General features: G+C 36.5%; 1 protein-coding gene across 1 annotated transcript in view; it reads right to left on the reverse strand.

The window, feature by feature from the left end:
- Positions 1 to 17,837, reverse strand: part of GABRG2 (gamma-aminobutyric acid type A receptor subunit gamma2) — a 158,979-nt gene extending 141,142 nt beyond the window's left edge. Inside the window, exon 1 of the mRNA XM_087867818.1 lies at positions 17,764 to 17,837. The gene's annotated coding sequence lies outside the window, so the exon portion shown is untranslated. The remainder of the gene's footprint in view (positions 1 to 17,763) is intronic.
- Between the last annotated feature and the right edge of the window lie 1,092 nt (positions 17,838 to 18,929).

Genomic DNA, 18,929 nt, shown 5'->3' on the forward strand with positions numbered 1-18,929 from the left:
AAACCAACTAGTGACATGAGGAAGACCACTGGGAAAGTGACTGCAGCATTTTGGGTAGTGAGATATGTGACGTGTGACGCCGGCAGGAGCAAGGGTGAGCAAACAGTTAGCAAGTATTTTATTTATGCCTAATATTGCCTTCATCTGTTGACATATTCTTTCAAGCCCCTAGCATTTCCCAAGAGTCAGTGAATGAGTTTTTCCCTTGCCAAATGCCAGATGGTTGGCGTCTTATTTGTAGAATTAAAAATAAACATATCATTCCCTAATTGTTTTGCCCCATCCTCGAACCCACAAGTCTTTCTAGGTCTTTCTTCCAGATGATGGAGAAACAAATGCTGAAGTTTTGTATGTTCTTGTTTAACTCAAGACCTCAATTCAGTTTGCTCAGACTTACAGCCTGAGTTTCCATAAAAGTTTTTAAGCAACTGTCATAGATCTGGCCTTCTCTACTACACTGGGACAAGTGGCAAACTGAAAATAGGATTATTTCTCTCTTAGATGTGTATCTTCTTTAATGTGTATACTCTAGACGTTCAAAAAAAACTGAGTTTGAGTACCATTTCTGCTAAATAAGAAATTATATTGGTATGTGTCTCATGGAGTTTTGGAAAACATATATAAAGCTTGTACTGGCAAGCTATGTAAGTCTGACTGATAATGTCTGGCAGCTACTATGGACTAAATTGGCCATCTTATATGTGAATCATATTGTTCATAGTCCTGAAAAATGGTCAATGCAAACTCCACTCCACAAATTATAAACTAATGGACAGTGCATAAAGTAAAATTCCCATGGTAACATAAGTAGTACAGGAGAGAGAAGGGAGATTCAAACTCAGTCTGTCCGCCTTGAAAGTAATTGTTCTTTTCAGTATGAAATTATATCTCATATTAGACCTGGCTTCCAAACTTCCCTCTTACTAGCATTAACACCTAATTTACCTATAATCACAAGTTCTTAACTTTAATTGCTTAACACGTTAAGAAAAAATACTAATTATATAATACTTTGTTATTTTCATGTCTATTAGCAAGATAACTGTCCAGGATAATAAACACGTGTTAAGTACCTAATATGTTTTAGCTCAGAAATAGTTGAGCTATTCTGTATTAGCTCCAAAATAGTGAAAATACTAATTCCTAAATTTCCCAAATTTAAGAGTATGATGAATTCAAATATTGATAGAGTTATAGCAAAAAGGGTAATCAAATTCAAGATTACTGGGATTATAAATTGGCAAAATAACTTTGGACAATACTTAGATGTTACCTAATATAGTGGAAAATATTGAATATCTGATTCTGTTTTATTTTCATTACCCAAATATTCTTTTTTAAGTATGGAAGGAGACATATGTAAGGACATTTGCTGCAATATTTGCAGCAGAAAAAAAAAATGGTAACACCCTGAAGTTCAATGACAAGGTGAATGGTAATTACGGTATGTCTATGTTCTGGGACAGTATGAATTAGCTACAGAGATGAAAGATTTCTATCTACTTTTTCAGAAAGAATGCTAAGACTTTGTAGCAATAAGAATGTTTCAGAAAAAGTGTGCTAACATTTCTTTAAAAAACATTTACCCCCTATTTTGCAAAAGAGGAAACTATCTTCATAGATTAAATTCCCAAGGGTCAAGAATATCCTTGTATGCAAACTTAGGTCTATCTCGTAACAACAAACCATGTTCCTAGATAGAAGAAATCAGAGTTATTAAAGACAGAACCTCAGAGATCTAGTTTAGTTCAGTGGCCTCTTCCACATATTCTGAAGGGCCTAAGAGGGACCATGAGTTTGCTAAAAGGGAACACCCTTCACTTTTAGTCTCCCTACACCACCACTACACCCCCTTCAACTTCAAATATAATAGCTACACGTTTTTATTGATTTTAAGAGTTTGCTGGAAAAAAATTTTCAAAAAAGTGTTCTATGCTAATACCCACACAAATCCAAATACCTCAAATTAAAAATAAAGGAACCAAAGCCCAGAGAGGGAAACTAGGTTGCCCACGGTCAAAGCAGAGAATGAGAATGCCAAGTCCATGTGGCCTTCTGGTATACCATGCTGCTTCTGCACATTCTCAGATCCTAACCCAGGTGCCTCTTTGAACTAGCAGAAAAAGTCACTCACTAGAAAAGGGGTCATGCAGAAAAACACATTCAGGAGGCACCAAAGACCAAACAAGTGGAGGCTGGGCCCAAAGAGGGAAAACTGAAGCTGCAGATGGGTAAGAAGGGTGAGGAGCCTTTCTTCATATTTTTTGCTTTTGACATACATTTTCAGAGGTTCTGTTTTTCTCTTGGAGCTAGCTGGAATAAATTTTCAAAGGGGACTAATTGCACTCTCCTCGGGGGAAAAAAGTAATTGCTTCGCAGTTTAATTGAAAGAGGATAGATTAGTTTCCGCCGATGGTTTGTCTTCTTTTAGTAATGGAGACTCACTGAAAATGAACAGCCGAGGAGCAGAGGAAATGGGTTCTTAGGGCCCAGGCTGATGGGTGACCAGAATATTAACACTGGTCTCACTTCCTCTGTTGAAATTTCAGGAACTATTTGTCTTTTGTTTACCCTTCATCATTAGTTCCTGTGGTCTTCACACGTCACCAGGAAGCCCCAAGCTTGGAAATACTGTTGTACAAAGTTGTATGAGAATACTGGATTAGAAGTAGGACACCTGCTTTACATAAACTTGGGAAAATCCCTTTTAATCCCACAATATGTCCTTTTGCCACTTAGAGCTAAAGAACAAATTCATTTTGAGAAAATTTTTGGATTCATATTTAGAAATCATGCTTTCCTCTCACTTTAGGTATTTCTTTTTGTGTGAAAGGAGATCAGTTCATGTACCTATTGGCTTCCCCCTGCCTCTTCACATACGGATTCTCTGGGAGGGAAAGTTGACCTCATAGAGTTAGAATGATTCAGAAGAATGAACTGGCCAGGTTCAGTTTAGCTCTTTTTTTCATTATAAACCAGGAATCTCATCTGATGTTCCCAGGGTGTATACTTTTGCATCTGGCTGTCCCAGAATGGAATTGCCTGAGATAGGAAAGCAGAATCTGCTAATTCTTGAGTAATGTAGATAACATTATAGCTAATAATGTAGATAATGCTTTGACCTTCATCTGCCATTCTTGTTCATTCTTGGTCTCATTCTCACGCTCTGGAACACGTGTGGAAGAGATGTGGCCACTCAAAGACTTTGCCACCTTCAATGTGGCAGTTACTCTTCTAGATCTGGGGATGCAATGGTGATATTGACAGATAAGGACTGTTCAAATGGAGCTTACATTCTAATGGCAGAAATAACAAAAAGCACTAAACAAGTAATTGTTTTAGGATAATGGTACAGACAATAATTAACTGAGGGGAGTAACTTGAGTAGTAAATGGACTTTTGAACTGGGTCTAAAACAAGAAAAATAGGCAGACAAGTGAGAATCTGAGGCGAAAACATTCGAGGCAGAAGGAAGAACAAATGAAAAAGATCTCGGCGTGTTCAAGGAACGAGGGGAACATGGGGGGGGCAGCTAATACGACTGGAGAATGTGATAAATGGGAACAAATGTAGGAAGTTAGAACCAAGTGAAAGGCAGAAACTTGTTTGTTCCAGTGAAAGAAATGATACATTATTTGATACAATATCACAGGCATGCTATTTTTTAAGGTGGTCACAGGGAGAGAGAGAAAAATGGAATCTTTCCTTAAAGGAAATATTTTAAAGTTTAGAAATACAAGGAATTTGATTATTGAAATTTAAATGAGAATTTTGTTTTTGTTGTTTTACTTATTATTTTATGCCTAACATCCCATTTCCCTTTTTCCTTTTTGTATTTTCTTATGATCATGCACAAAAACAAGGAGCTGGTGACATGCTGTCACCTGACTGTGTCTCACACACACGGAGCCTAAGCAAGACACAGGGGGCGGGGAACCTACTGGAACTTTAGAAGAGATAAGCAACAGACAGCTAGAAGTCACATCTGAGTTGTTTTAGGTCTATCTCTGCCATCAGTTGTGGATCTGAGCAAGCCCTCTCGATCTCAATTTCTTCTTTAATAAAGATCAGGAGATTCTTAACTCTTCCCTTCTCTCAGCCGCCCAAAGGAAGAAAACCCTTTCAATTCTAGCTCTGAAACATTTCTTAAATTATCACACTCCTTTCATCCCCAGGTTAGCTAGACAGAATCTATCTCATCTACCTCCAACTTTTTTCTGTATGATTTGCCTCCTCCTCCACCTTCTTTCACAATTTATGGAGGCTTAATAATAATGCAACAAAGGAAGAAGAGTGCACCGGGAAATGATGTAGACAGAGATTCGAGTATGCAGCTCATTTATCTGAGGAATAGCACAATGTTCCCATGCATTTAGTCATTCTAGGAACAGCAGGTTAAGAAAGGAAGGCGGAGTAAACACACTTAATTCTGCAGTAATGACATTGAGTGAGAGTCAGGGCATTGAACTATTTAAAACAGCAGACCATCCATCGATAGCATGAGAAATATATTGTGTAGCCTACAAAATGCCAAGATTTAAAGTAGAGGAAACAGCACACAGCATTCACATATCTAGCTTCTCTTTAAACTTTGGAAGAGCCAACATATTTGATCTACAGGTTTGCAGGCAGCTATTACTGGTCGCTCTGCAGAAGCTGCCCCATCTGCAGAAGATATGAATCCTTGCAACTTTGCTCATCTCTACCCTGCTTACTCTAGGAATTTAAATTATCTGCCTTTCTCCTATAGGCAGTGAAGTTGACGTCTCTTGGCTTAAGAGAATGTAGGCTGATGCTCTTAAAATAACAAGATTATTCCATGGTTTTGTATACTTGCCCTTTACCTAACTCACCCTGTGGGTTTGCACAAATCCCAGACACGCTTCAATTTCCTCAACTGCATATTTGATATTATTTACCTCACAATACGGACGTGTAAGTGAAGTGCTTTGAAGTGTTTGAAAACACAGTGAAAAGCAACTTAGAGCTTACTAATTGAGTAGCTGTTGCTGAAGGTTTTACAGGAATTTTAGAAGTGGTGCTGGGGTTTTCTAGAGTAAGAACTGGGGATTTGGAATCCAACCTGCCTTAAACAATGTAAGGGGAATCTATTTTGGAATGTTCCAGGCATCCATAAAATCTTTTGATAACATCTGAATTTTTCTCATTGGAGAACAAATTCTTCCATAAGAAAAATCTATTTGGTTTGGTTCTGGTGGTACTGAATTCACTTCTGGCTTTAGGAGTAATTTTGCCGCTCAGACTTTACCAATTTAAAGCACTGAAACCCTCTCCCTCTGCCCTCCCTTATCCATACAGAGTGATTAGTTTAGAAATGGGTAAGTAGCCGAACCACAACTAGTGAGGCAGATGATGCATCATGGATTTTGTGGAGGTGATAACAATCTCTCTCTCCTTCTTGTCCTTGAGACAGTGAGGATGTAACTTCGGACTGTCAGAGGCCACCTAGTGGAGAGAGCTTGAAAGTACCTAACCCAAGTCAAGCAAAGCTGGCTGAAAAATGGGTAAAAGGGAAAGATATCCCGATAAATTCTTGGACTTTGGCTTGCTACATTTTGATTCTGCGAGTCAGGAGATGCCAACATCAACTTCACCAGTTTACAGTGGGGGCCTCCATGAAAATGAAGTCAACAAAGAAGAAAATGTAATAGAGAAAGAGAGGAGATGAGGACTAATGAAATTAATCTGATGTCCCAGATCCAGCCAATGCCCAATAGCTTTTCTCTGAAGCCCTGAAGATTTCATTTATGCAAAGCAGTAAGTTCATGCTTTTATTTCACCTAATTTGAGTTATAGTCTATTACCTGCATCTGGAAGACTCTTTATAAATACACTACAATGTTAACACTTTATATACTTAGCCTTTAATTTTATAGTCCATTCTATTATTCATAAATGACTCCTGTGATTTTGTCTCCTCTAATTCAGCCAAAAAATGCAAGACAAGACCATAGACCATCCATGACATACCCCTCAACTATCTCCCAGTGGACCTTTATATAATAATATATAAGACACTAAATAGGTAGTGGTTGTATTTGTATTTGTTGATTGATGGGGAACAATAGAGGACTGCTATTTGTTAGAATACATTTCATGGATGAACTAGTAATACAAGGGGAAAGCTGTCCCTGGGATGGGGGGGGGGGGTTTAAATACATTCTATCTACCCAAGTATTCAGGGGTCCTATTTAATTTTATATTTTCTTAAAGTCAAGAAGCACTAACATGCATAGTAACTGCCTAAGAATAATATTACTGACAATAGCTACCTAATGTTAACTGAACACTTGCTATATGCCAGATACTCTGACCACTTCAGGTTCATGATCGCATTTAAACATGTAGCAATCCCATGAGGTATAGAATTTATGGTCCTCATTTTACAAATGAGGAATTTGGGGCTGATCATAATTAAAAGCTTTTCCTAGTGTCTTATAGTGGTGATACTGGGACTCAAATCCAGGTAGATTCCAAATACTGTGCTCTGTAGAAAGTCCATGAATATTTTACAAGAGAACAGAAATTCAGCAACCAAAGACTTATTTTACCAGGTAAGGAACATGAGCATTCAAGTCAAATCATTTCAAATATTCTCCACATTTAATAAAAATCTACCCAGCACTGTTTGCATAGTCTAGTAATAGAGATCTACTAAAACCAATTTTTATTTCTGTAGATTTGCTAGGAAAAAAAAAACCTAGTTAAACAAGATCTTTCTGGCTCTGTATTCTGTTTTGGCAAAAATTGAAAAGATACAGTTTTTCACAAAACCCTGTCTTGTTTACATTATTCAAAGTGTAACTTTTCTTCATCTCATTAGAACACCACATTGGCCTTATGTCCTTTACAGGGCACGGGCTTACAGAGTGAGAGTTCATTACTTTCCTGATGAATTAGAAACATCTGTGAGGCTGATAGATTGCTCATCTAGAAAGGACGAAGTGAAATACTATTAATTCTTTATTAAGGTAAAAGCAGCATCAACATTATCAGAAAAACTGATATACCTCGCCAGCTAACTGAAGGTTTATGTTCCTTTGATGTATTAAATGTCATTTCTTATAGGAGATCTAATTTATGCCTCTGTGATAAGCTTTTTAGAAATACATAAATATTTCGTTTCATTATTAAACGTATATTCTTTTTGTGGGAATTTTAGTTTATTTACTATAATATGTAGCAGTTACTTGAAGAATGAATATACAGAAAAAATGGACTCAACTGGAAAAAGACAAAAAGTGAAATATACATCTAAACACAAGGTTTATTCTGAGATATATTAAGAATTAAATCTTAATTTCTTTGAAGAACAGTTAGTTCTTAAAACAGAAAGTAAAATATGGCCTAAAACCTCTTTGAATCTTAAAAGGTCAAACTTGACTGTATGGTGTTATTTTTAGTCAGGCTCTGTAATATCTTTAGCCATCAAGAAGATAGAAGATTTATGCTTCTATTTTTTTTTATCTCAGATGATACAGAGACCAAAGCTGGTATTAAATTTTTATTAATGATTACAATCCAATATGTATTAATAAAGTTACTTTTCTAGCAAGTATTCATATTGAAAATTATTTCCAGAGCCCAAATAAAAGAGTCAAAAGTTAAAAATATTAGAGGGATCTATAATCTGTTTAGCTTATTCTCATAAATCGACTTTCCTGTTGTAATACCAAAGCAAAGAATTTCTTAACAGAGCTTAGACAGATTATGGATTCTTTAACTATAATTAAACCTATTTCATAGTCTAAGGTCTGAGTGACAAAGCTAGACTCTGGTACAATTTAAGATAGTCAACATTTTAGTCAGTATAAAGGCCATAGAAAATCTGATTAAAGGAGGCTTTTGAAACCTCGATTTTAAAACATTGTAGGACATAAAGCAAATGCCAAAAGAAAAGGAGTCCTGGGAGTGTAAGCTTTGGATAAAAGGATTAGGACTTATGTGCCATCTATATTTCTGATTTGGGTATTTATGAATACGAAGGGAAACGTTACTTCTCTACAAGGAATATGCAGTACCAAGAGTTCTGTGCGCTTTCAAAAAAGTCTGAGTACCTCGAGGAGACAACTAAGCTGAAGATTCTGTGTCTCCATTGTGAATAGAAGAAAACCTCATTCACAGCAGGACTGATGGGGAGGGGTGTGGGTCAGATATCCAGGCTAAGATGCCTGAGAGCAGGCTTAGGAATTGCCCAGAAGCAAGCCAGAAAAATCACGGAGTTCAACCCGTAGGAAGTGGTTCCATCTGAATCCTGCAGGGTTAAATCTTTACTTCTTTAGGTACACGTTCTCTTTTAGCTAAAATATAACCTAATAGAATTAAAAGCAATTTTAATAGATAAAAATTGTTTTATGGACATTTTTTTCAATATCCAAATTCTCTATTAGACTCAAAGTAAACTCAATTTTCACAAAGTGTACAAATTTTTAGAACCAAGTCAATTATCTAATTACTAACTGCTAGTAGTGAACAGTGCATATTAAAAAGGCTGTTTAAAGTACATAACATGCATTAGGTCGTAGAATCATCACCCTATAAGGTGGGTACTATTTGTCGAGTTTACCCACAAAGGCGCAGTGAGATTGAGTTAACTGACCAAATATTCAGCTCCTAAGTGGCAAGACTGAGCCTTGAACCCAGACATGTTCCAGAATCTGTGCTCTTAACTATGACATTGCACTGCTTCTTTTTCCTTTTTTTTTAATGAAGATTTTATGTATTTGACAGAGAGAGAGAGTGTGAGAATGCAAGTGAGAGCACAGCGTGGGGGGAGGGCAGCAGAGGAAGAGGGAGATGCAGGCTCCCCGCTGAGCAGGGTGCCCGGTGCAGAGGCTCCATTCCAGGACCCTGGGATCATGACCTGAGCCGAAGGCAGACCGTTCACCAGGCACCTGCACTCCTCTTTAAGTGGAGACACTTATTTTTAACACTTTAGAGTTGAATACATAGAAATTTAGCATCTTTTCAAGATGACCATGAAAGTATCTGGCATTAAATGCTTCATTACAAAAACCAAAACTGAGATAAGAAATTCCAGATAGAATGCAAGAATATACCAAAAATTTTCTGAGAATCTGACAGGCTTTTTTTTTTTTTTTTTGTAAAATCTTAATTTAGAGAAAAAAATTGTGAATTACCTACAAAACTGTCTGACAATGGGTTCTCAGTGACTTTGCATACATTGTGACTACCAGTGATGTAGATTTTGGAAGATGGGGATTTTTAGGAGCTTTTGAGTACATATTTTTCCTTCCTTTAATGTTATTTTTGACATTGAGAAAGAAAGTATCTATGGAGAATTTCATTTGAAAAAGTTTTGCTATTGGTGAATAGATACAGAAATTCTGGTATAACCAAACAATGAACTACTACTCAGAAATAAAAAGGAATAAACTACTGACGTATGTAACAGTACAGATGTATTTCAAAAGCATCATACTTAGTGAAGGAAAGTAGAGAGAAAGACTGCATAGCACAGGACACCATTTATACGAAGGTACAGAAAAGTTGAGCCTTTCGTAACAAATGTAAATCAGATCAGTGATTTCCAGGGGCGTCAGTGAAAGATGGACTAAAGAGGGACAAGCAGACAACTTTTGGGGTTCTTAGTATTATGATAATTATATCATAGTCCATCTCTCTCTCTCTCTCACACACACACACACTGAAATATTCACTTAAACTGGTAAATTTTACTGTGTATATATATATATATATATATATATATATATATATATATATATTTCTACCACAATAAGCCTGGTTTTTAAAATATTTAAACTTCAACTTAAGTAATATTTTATTCAGGGAATTAACTGGATTTTGGAGACAAAAATTTGGGTTGATATCTCAATATTATTTTAAAAAAGATTTTATCTATTTATTTGACAGAGAGAGAGCACGTGCACACAAGTAGGGGAGTAGGAGAGGGAGAAGCAGTCTCCCCGCTGAGCAGGGAGCCCAGTGTGAGCCTCGATCCTAGGACCCTGGAATCATGACCTGAGCCAAAGGCAGACGCTTAACCAAGCCACCCAGGTGCCCTGGTACCTCAACATTTTAATGTGATACTATTACTTTTTTATTTTGATAAATGCTTAAGAAGGTATGAGGACTTGATTTTTTGTTAGGCAAGTACTAAAATTTTAGACAATATTATGCAAAGAAAATGCCAGAATACAATTTATCTTTCTACTTATCAGTATTTTCCCTTCAGCAAAATCAGATTTTCAGTTTTGGAACTATACATGGATTCCAAAACCTAATGTCTATTCCGAAGTAAGGCATTCACTAAAAACAGTCACTTTCGCCATTTGGCTACATCCATGGTGACAGGGTATTTGATTAAATATTTCGGTTGAAATCATTTGTTTTCCAACCTGTTATCTGATAATTAGTAAGCACATAGAATGCAAGTTCTCTCACCATTTTATTTGTATTAGTTAATCTTGCTGCCTTTTTTTTTTCAGCAATGATTAAAGGAAGTTTTCTGACTGGTAAGGAGGGTGGCAAGATGAATTTTTCATTTCCACTTTTGAAATAATGCATTTTTTTATTGGCCTATCTCTAAAGTCAAGTAAATTATAGTTCATTTAGTTCAGCATGTCAGAGGCAGATAACTTTTTATTTTTACATTTAACTTCATGGATAAACTTTATGTTTTATTATCAGACCAAAGTTTTTCCTGTATATAAAAGAATAACGTTATAACACATAGCTATTTTCTGATACTTTTATATTCTGGATCTTTTTGCTAAATGTAGAAAATTAAAGGACATTTGGCTAAAAATCCTATTTTAGGTGGTGAAGCTGTTTATCAAATATTTCTTCATAAACTAACAAATATAAGATCGTGTGTATGTATGTGTGTGTGTGTGTGTGTGTGTGTGTGTGTGTGTGTGTGTTTAAAGAGTAGATTGTTCATGAACACTTTTCTTTCCTTAGGAAATTTTGGGTTGTACTAAAAGCTTTGGAGGAATTTTACAACCCTGATATAATGCCACTGGGTGAGTTAAGCTGAAGATTGCAAACTCCCTCACTTTGCATCAGTTGACCTTGACACCGCTGTGTCACAATCAAGGCTCATGAAATCTTAATTTATGTAAAGAAGGATTCCAAACAGCAGATTTAAGAGAATTCTGAACAAGGTTTTAATGTTAGTTAATAGTGCATATGTAGGATACAGATCTCCTAATTCTTATTTCAGGGAAGACTTCTTTATTTCCTAAGAACTCTTGACTTTATTGAAGCAAAGATTAAAAAATATTTTATTAAAGCTTTAAATTTTCTTCTGTTAAGAAAACAGAAGTAATGTGCTCATTAGAAAACGATGTGTTTATCTTGCTAAACAAAGGCTTATACTCACTAAATGCGCTGAATGTTTTTTCCTAATGTACCATTTCTGCATTTCAATGTTTTTATTAATAAAATGAGCATTTCACTTATTAACATCTAAGTATACATTCCTTTTCTTACATGGGTTGTTTTTTCTACTGATATATACTTGTTTGGTAGCCTCGTAGCCTTGAAGAATAAAAGGTGCCCTAAATCTTATAAGGTCAAACTTGATAATAAGGAGTTACTTTTAACAAACAAAAGCAAAAATAAGATCTCAATTATGTATCTTAAAATGAGTTTTTAAGAAAATAATTTAAAATACAATCAACTTAACAGAAAAATCGTGGATAGCTGTGACAAGTGAAACTGTAATTCCCTGATTACCAAATGTGCAAACAGAACAGAATCAGAAGAGGATCTACATGTGTATGCTTATATGCTCTACAGAGATAAAGCTGTAAGTTTCCATTAAACATGGCATGCCATTCCTTGGCTTTTAATATGTTGCACTTACATTATTTAGTTGAAGGTATTTTCCTGATTTCCCATGTGACATTTTTAACACTTGGATTATATAGAATGCTATTTCTTATTTCCCAAGCGTGGAGGGGGTGGGGGTGGTTAATTTCCTATGAAAAATTTCTCTATGGTAAAGAATGTATTCTTTATTGCCCAGTATTGGTATATTTTAGAAAATGTTCTAGATGCACTAACACATTTATTCTGCATTGGGTTAGTATAACACTATTTCCCCAAAAATCAGTTTTCTTCATCTATTTTTACTGTTTTTTGTTTTTTGTTTTTTTTGCTTTATACACAGGGAGAAAGGAGTTATCTTCGATTATGATTGTGTATGGATTTACCATTTTAGTTATAATGACTATTGTGCTAATTACACTTAACATGAAATGTACTTTACCTTTTTAAGTGTACAACAAAATATTGTTAATAGACAAGATGTACAGATCTCTGGAACTTTTCGTCTTGCATAATTGAAAGTTTCCATTGATTAGCTTTTCCCTACTTCCCTACTCCCCCCAGTCCCTGCCAACCACCATTCTACTCTGCTTTTATGAGCTTAACTAGTTTAGACACCTTGAGCGTAAGTGAGATCATACCATATTTGTCCTTCCGTGACTGGCTTGTTTCAGTTAGCCTGAGGTTTTCAAGGTTATGTCAGGGGTTTCTTCTTTTTATTTTTTATTTTTAATTTTTTTTAGGGATTTCTTTTTAAAGGCTGAATAATATCCCATTGCATGTATATACTACACTTTTTATTCATCTGTTGATGGACATTAAGGTTGTTTTTACATTTTAGCTGTTGTGAATTGTGCTGAACATTACAATGTGATCCCCATTAATATCTCAATGCAAATGTTTACAGAAATTGAAAACACAATTCTAAAATTCATATGGAACCACAAAGGATGTTAAAAAACCAGAACAATTTTTAAAAACGAACAAAGCTAGAGGCATCAAATTTCCTGATTTCAAAATATTTTTACAAAGCAGTAATAATTTCAACAGTAGGGTACTAGCATAAAAAGCAACACAATAGACCAATGGAACAGAATAGAGAGGCCAGAAATAAACCAACAGCTATGGTCAACTGATCCTAAATAAGAGTTCCAAAACTACACCATGGTGAAAGGAGGGCCTCTTCAATAAATGATGCTTAGACAACTGCAAAAACGGCATATTCACACAAAGAGTGAAATTGGAACTCTATCTTACACCACACACCAAAGCCAACTCAAAATGGATTAAAGGCAATTTAAGACCTGAAGCTATAGAACTCCTAGAAGACAACAAAAGGGGAAAGTTCCATGACATTGGTCTTGCTAAGGATTTCATGGAAATAACAAAAACAAAAATAGACACATGGAACTACATCAAACTAAAAAGCTTCTACACTCCAAAGATAGCCATCAACATCAGTGTGAAGATGCACCCTATGGAATGGGAGAAATACGTGCAAACTACGTGCTGGGTAAGGGACTAATTTCTAAAATAGATCAGAAGCTCCTACAGTCACACAAACAAATAAGAAAAATCTTAATAATCCAAATTAAAAAATGGACTGAAGACTGGAATAGACATTTCTTCCAAGAAGATTTACAAATGACCACAGGGTGTGTGAAATGATGCTCAATGCCATTAATCATCGGGGAAATGGAAAGCAAACCCATAATGAAATATCCCTTCGTACCCGTTAGGATGGCTATTATCAACAAACAAAAAACAAGCATTGGCCAGGATGTGGATAAATCGGACCTTTCGTACACTATTGGGGCAGATGTAAAATGGCGCAGCCACTGGGGAGAACAGCATGGAGTTTCCTCAACAAGAAAATGGAACTAAGATAGGATCCAGCAACCCCATTTCTGGGTATTCATCCAAAAAAAAATTGCGATCAGGACTTCAAGAGGATATTAGCACTTCATGGTTCACTGAAGCACTAATTAAGTTTACTGCATGTGTCTTCAGACTACATGATCATGTGCGTAGAACATTGGCATGGTTGTATTTGCCCGTGGAAGTCACATCTCCCCCCCACCCCCGAATGGTAAGTTCTTTATACTTGTAAAATTTCTTAATTCCTATTTCATCTGATATTATAATAATTAAGCAGCTCTCCAGCTTTCAGTACTTTAAAGATGACCTCTGATTTTCTTCTGCCTTCCACCCTTTCAAAATGCTGCTGTGAGCTGCTCCTTTGAGTAATTTATGTCCTTTCCCCCTTCCTCTATTTCTTCAAGATCATCTCTTTATCTCCAGATTTCAAGAATTTTAACATAATATGCTCAAGTGTTGTTTTCTTTGGGTTTATTTTACTTAGGGTATCTAGAAACTCATAATTATGTGAGTTTTAGCTCACCAGTTTCAGAAAATACTAGGTCTTCAAATATTATCTAGAGACATCCACTTTCCTTTCACTTCATGGGTTTCCAATTTGAAAGTTTGCAGAATCTATGTTATTTCAACATTAAAAAAAAAAGCACATGAGGCATTTTCTCTATGTTCTAAAACAGATTTACTTTCTTTCTTGTATTTTCCATTCTTTTATTTCTTTCTGGTCTTCAACTTTGACATTTTCTACAAGCCTATCTTCCAGACCATTTATTCTTTTTCTGGCATGTGTAAATAACTATTAAAATCATTAATTATATTTAAGTTCATTATAATTATTCTTTCCTTCCAGCATTTCCTTCTGACTCTTTTAGAAAGGTATACTTAGACATTTAGCAGCATGGGCTTCAAAAGCCACTCATTTTCATAAAATGGAAAGGAAAAATGTTTAATTTTATGCTGTCAGTTCTCAAGATCATTATTTAAACTCTGGATATAAATACATTTACAATGACTTTATTATCAACACTATATATTTTCCTTAAATTCTAGGGATGAATGATATGCTAAGAATTTAACATAATTCTAATGGATAAAAGGTGAGCTTCTCTGATTAATATAAGCTGGGGGGGTCGGAGGGCAAGCAGAGAGAGTGGTTGTTCTTTTCACTACTGTGTTTCCTGCACCCGGAAGAGTGCCTAGCACAGAATACGTGCACTTTATTGTCTGAGTTGAATAAATGAATTCATGAATCGAAGTGGAGGTAAATGAACAACTCCGCTTTTTCACTTTTTTCATCCACTCATAGAATAAGATCTCAAATTAATCTCTGAGCCACTAATCTAATTAATACAAATAGCAATATTAAAAAAATATTGTAAGGCATGAGTGGCCTTGATTATGTAATTTTAATGAAATAAAATAGATCTTGTGATAAGGAATATTATCAGAGATAAAAGTGGCATTTCATAGTGATAAGAAGGATCCATTCATGTGCAAGACCTAATGTTGAATATGCATGTGCTTAATGGGATATTAAGCAATTATAAAATGATAAAAACTTGATAAAACTAGAGGAGAAAGTAGAAAAATAGAGAATCGTGGGGATTTTAATAGCATTTCTCAGTTTATGATAAAATACATGCACATCGCATATCCACAAGAACACTGAAGATTTGAAAAACAGTATCAGCCAACTTCTGACATTTTAAAACTCACTGAACAAATGTAGGATACACATGCCTTTCAAATACATAGACAATATTCACCAGTACAGACCATACAGTGGGCGATGAAACAAGTACCAATGTATTTCAAGGGTAAAAATAAAGCAGACCATATTTTCTTGCCAAAACGGTATTGTTAGAAATCATTAATAGCTACTTATCTTTCAAGGTCTCCGTATATCTGGAAATCAAACAACACTTCTCCATAACCTATGGTCCTATGAAGATATCACAAAGGGCACTGAGAGTTGTTTATTTTGCCCCAGATATTATTAAAGCCCTGGTATTGAACTGCTGTCAGTGAGGAACTATACATGTTCCTTCCAGGTCTTCCATCATTAAGCGAACTCCAGCAACCTCAGGTACTCATTTAGAAAAACAAATTTTTTTTTTTAATTTAAGAGGACTGTGATTAACAAGAGCATTGCAAAGATCTAGGCGATAATATAAATTGGAAAAGCCTGAATGAAAAGAGCAGCTGCCTGACTTATACACATCCTGGCAGAAAGGGGTCACCACCACTCAGTACCAGCTAAAGGAGGTTCGCCTTGCAGAGATTTGGACAGACACTTTCCAGTTTCACGGTGTAGACCTATGACATGCAGGATAAGCATTACACACCAGTGACCTCTCAGACTGATTTAGGAGAAGAGCACAGCATCGCTGTCAACGTAAAATCGTCACAAAATGCATCAACGTTAAATCCAGTTAAGTGGATTCAAATTGTTTTTGGAAAGGAAACTTCACTTTGTTTGATTTATATTACTGGAAAAGAAGGACAGTGTCCTATATGCTAAAAAGATTTCTCACCGAGATTAATGTTTATTTGCAGGATTAGTTTTCTCCCCTCCAATTAAATCAAGAGATTTCACTTCTCGCTTATCTGCTTTGCTCACCTGGCCCAGGTTTTCTGATATTCCAAGCCTCAAAGTGTGTTGTTGTTTTTTTTTTTAAACAAACCCATTCCTGACTTTGCACAGGTACAACTGATGGCTATTTCCCATATGTTCAATAAATGCTTTCACTCTATTATACTGCACTTCACTGGATACAAAATCCCAGACTCTTCTACCGATGCTGTAGTTGTATTCGCATTTAAACCTCCCTACAACCCACACAGTAGTATTGTGGTTTTAGCACTCTCAATTTTCCCAAGGAGGAAATGAAGCACAGCTCCTCATTTCCAATGAGCAATAAGTACTATAGATAGGATTTTAGACCAGATGGACCGAGTCTGGAACTGACGCTCTGGTCCACACCACACGCACTATCTACTCAACTGTAGGTTATAAAAATATATATGTACAGATATAACATAGAAGATAAATCAAAACATAAAAAGTATATATTGTAATACTGATTCTTCCTCCTACCACATCCGTCCTTCCAAAGCATCTCCAAGTCCTCTAGATATGCACCAGCGAAGTCTCCATATTGTCATCCTTTGTGACCAAAACATCCTTTCTCACCCTGACCATCTCTTGCAATATCCCTCTGATATTTTATTTCAGTCTTGGTCTCAGGTGGCTTATTATCCACACAGCAGCAAGAAGGGGTCTTTTAAAATGTAAACTATTATATTACCCTCACTTCAAATTTGTCAATGGCTTTCCACTGCTCCTTGGATAAGATCTGACTCTGCTTCCTTTTCCAGCACCATCCTATGCCACATAGACGCTCACGCAATATTGTCCTGGAGTACTGGCCTCCTCTCTTTTCCTCAAAAATTACGAGATTCCTGCCTTGCCCCCATGCTCTAATTTACTGCTGTTCTCTCAGCCTAAAACATGATCATGTTCAAACTGACCTACTCCACCAACTCACAGTCATAGTCAAATCCACGAAGGGCTATCATTTTTTCACGTTTCGGATCTAAATTTAGATAATAAATCTTCAGAGACGCCTCTTTTATTTTTCCGTATCAAACTCTGCAGAGTTCCTCAAAAAACCACATTAAACCAGCCGGCATTTGGGAGGCATTCCTGTACTCACCAGGCGGCGGGTACACACGCACCTAACATAAGGGCCACCCCCGTACCCGCACAACCCCCCACTTCCCCCACGCACAACCCTCCACCTCCCCTACCCCCCTCTTCTCCCACCACCTAGAGCTCAGCGGCCAACTCGAGATTTCTCTCTCGGATAGCTTTTTCCCAAGCCCCATTTCTGTCCTCTCCTAGCGGGCTCTACAATTGTTTGTTGGCAACCTTGGGAATTTCCTGGATAAAATCTAAAATCAACTTCTGAACAGAGGGCAGAGTAAGACCAGAGGAAGAGGCAGACCACTCTGAAATGGCAGATGGCAGGCTTAATAAGCAAGGAAACTTACATACGAGGTTTGTCTCGGGCTTCCACAACGCAAGTAAAAGTCCACGCTTGCCTGCCAGGGTCTTGAAGTTTATATAGAGGCCTTAATGAGGTTTAATTACGTATCCATTCCAGATGATCTCAACAACCCCTTACTCTTTCACGCTACATCCTTGAAATGGCTTCAGCTGTGGGAATGGTGGGTGAAGTACCCTCCCCGGACAGACTGGGAGGAGCCTCCAGTTGCCTGGGTCCAGCTCTGAGGTCAAATGAAAGTCACACCCTCTGGATCACCTCCTCCGACACAATTGCACTCCTGGGTATTTATCCCAGGAAAATGAAAACTGATGTCTACTCAAAAGCTTGTGCAAGATTGTCTTAGCGATTTTATATAATAGTAAAAACCTGGAAATAACACAAATGCCTTCAATAGGTAAATATTTAAACAAACTGTGGTACATCCATTACTTGGAGTAGAACTCAGCAAGAAGAAAGAACAAATTATTTCACTTGTGCTGAGTGAAAAAAAGACAATCTCAAAAGGTCAAAAAATCTATGATTTCATTTATATAATATTCTCAAAATTCCAAAATTATATAGAAGAAAACAGAGTCATGACGTAGTTCAGAAATAGTGGAGTGGAGGGGCTGGGTGTAACTGTGAAAGGTTAGTAGCAGGAAGATCTTTGTGGAGCTGAAATACTTGTGTGTATTGATTGTGTGTGGTGGAGGTAACACAAATTACACGTGTGATAGTATGACATAGAACTATATACGCACATTGTAGTTATGTCAAATTACTGGTTTTAATATTGTACTATTTATTAGGGAAAATGGGCAATAGGCACACGGGACCTCCCTGTGCTGTTTCTCAACTTTCCATGTATCTGTACTTATTTCAAAATAAAAAGTTAAATAAAGAGTTAAAGGGAGCTTCTGAGTGTCTGACTCTTGATTTCCGCTCAGGTCATGATCTCAGGGTTGTGAGCCGGAGCCCTGCGTCTGGCTCCGTGCTGGACGGCTAGCTCCATGCTCAGCAGGGAGTCTGCTTGAGATTCTCTCCTTCTTCTCCCTCTGCCCCTCCCTCCACATGCACATGCACTATCCCCAAAATAAATAATTACATCTTATAAAAAAAGAATTACAGTATAGATATTAGATGAAAAATGCTGAGATAGTTACAATGTAA

This window comes from Ursus americanus, chromosome 15, assembly GCF_024610735.1.
Source record: "Ursus americanus isolate L20-20 chromosome 15, mUrsAme1.1.p, whole genome shotgun sequence".
Classification (NCBI taxonomy): Eukaryota; Metazoa; Chordata; class Mammalia; order Carnivora; family Ursidae; genus Ursus; species Ursus americanus.